This window comes from Equus quagga, chromosome 13 (genome assembly GCF_021613505.1).
Source record: "Equus quagga isolate Etosha38 chromosome 13, UCLA_HA_Equagga_1.0, whole genome shotgun sequence".
Taxonomy (NCBI): Eukaryota; Metazoa; Chordata; class Mammalia; order Perissodactyla; family Equidae; genus Equus; species Equus quagga.
The window spans coordinates 28,911,817-28,913,971 of NC_060279.1; positions in this window are offsets into that span (position 1 = coordinate 28,911,817).

The window sequence follows — 2,155 nt, forward strand, 5'->3', positions numbered from 1 at the left end:
AGTTTTTATCATCAATGGATGCTGTATCTTGTCTAATGCTTTCTCTGTCTCACAGACATGATCATGTGATTTTTATCCTTCACTTTGATAATGTGATGTATCACGTTGATTGATTTGCAGATGTTGAGCCGTACTGCATCCCTGGAATAAATCCCACTTGATCATGGGGTATGATTTTTTGAATGTATTGTTGTATTTGGTTTACTAGTATTATGTTGAGGATTTTTGCATGGATTTCATCAGTGATACTGGCTTTTCATTTTCTTTCTTTTGGGTTGTCCTTGTCTGGTTTTGGTATCAGGGTAATATTGGCATCATAGAATGAGTTAGGAAGCACCCCCTCCTCTTCAATTTTTTGGAAGAGTTTGAGAAGGATGGGTATTAAGTCTTCTTTGAATGTTTGGGAGAATTCACTAGGGAAGCCGTCTGGTCCTGGACTTTTCTTTTTGGGGAGGATTTTGATGACTGTTTTGATCTCCTCGCTCGTGTTGGTCTATTCCAATCCTCTAATTTTTCTTGATTCACTTTTGGAAGGTTGTAAGATTCTAAGAATCGACCCATTTCTTCTAGATTATCCAATTTGTTGGCATATAGATTTTCATAGTACACTCTCATAATCTTTTGTATTTCCGAGGTGTCTGTCGTAATTTTTCCTCTTTCAGTTCTGATTTTTTTTATTTGAGCCTTCTCTCTTTTTTCCTTGGTGAGTCTATTTAGAGCTGTGTCAATCTTGTTTATCTTTTCAAAGAACCAGCTCTGGATTTCATTGATTTTTTTCCTACTGTTTTTTCTTCTATATTTCATTTATTTCTGCTCTGAATTTATTATTTCATTCCTTCTGCTGATTTTGAGCCTGGTTCTTCTTTTTCCATTTCCTTTAGGTGCTCTGTTAGATGGTGTATTTGAGATTTTTCTTGCTTGTTGAGGTAGGGCTGTATTGCTATAAACTTCTGTCTTAGAACTACTTTTGCTGTATTCTATACATTTTTTTTTAAAGATTTTTATTCTTTTCCTTTTCCTCCCCAAATGCCTGCCAGTACATAGTTGTATATTCTTTGTTGTGGGTCCTTCTGGTCGTGGCATGTGGGACGCTGGCTCAGCGTGGTTTGATGAGCAGTGCCATGTCCATGCCCAGGATTCGAACCAACGAAACACTCGGCCGCCTGCAGCGAGTGTGCAAACTTACCCACTTGGCCATGGGGCCAGCTCCTGTATCCTATAAATTTTGCTTGTCATGTTTTACTTTCGTTTGTCCCCCGGTATTTTTTTATTTCTCCTTTGATTTTTTCATTGACCCAATCGTTGTTCAGTAGCATTTTGTTTAGTCTCCACATATTTGTGTCTTTTCTGATTTTCTGCCTGTAGTTGATTTCTGGTTTCATGCTGTTATGATCAGAAAAGGTGCTTGGTATCATTTCAGTCTTCTGAAATTTGTTGAGTCTTGTTTGCAGCCTAATATGCGATAAGTCCTGGAGAATGGTCCATGTGCATTTAAAAAGAATGTGTGTTCTGTGGTTTTTGGATAGAATGTTCTGTGTGCGTCTACTACTCCACCTGGTCTGTACTGTTGTTGAACAGCACTGTTTCCCTGTTGTTCTTCTGTTTGGATGACCTGTCCATTGCTATAGTCATGTTGGAGCCCCCTCTTATTTACTGTGTTGCTGTCTCATTCTCCTTTCATTTCTGTTAATGAATTTCATATTTAGGTGCTCCTGTTTTGAGTGCATAGATATTTACAACTGTTATATCCTCTTCTTGGGTTTTCCCCTTTATCATCATGTGGTGACCTGCTTTGTCTCTTGGGACCATTTTTGTTTGAAAGACTGTTTTCTGTGATATTAGTATCGTTAGCCCAACTTTCTTTCCTTGCTATTTGCACTTAGGAACATTTTCCATCCCTTCACTTTCAGTTTGTGAGTGTGGTTAGGTCTGAAGTGTCTCTCTTGTAGGTAGCACATATATGGGTCGTGTTCTTTTGTCCTCTAGGCCACCCTATGCCTTTTGATTGGAGCATTTAGTCCATTGACATTGAAAGTAGCTATTGATAAGTATGTACTTGCCATTTTGTTACTTTTTTTCTGGTTGTTGTAGCAGTTCTTTTCTCTTCCTTTCTTCTTCTCTTGTTGCCTCTTGAAGTCTTGCTGCCTTTTTTAGT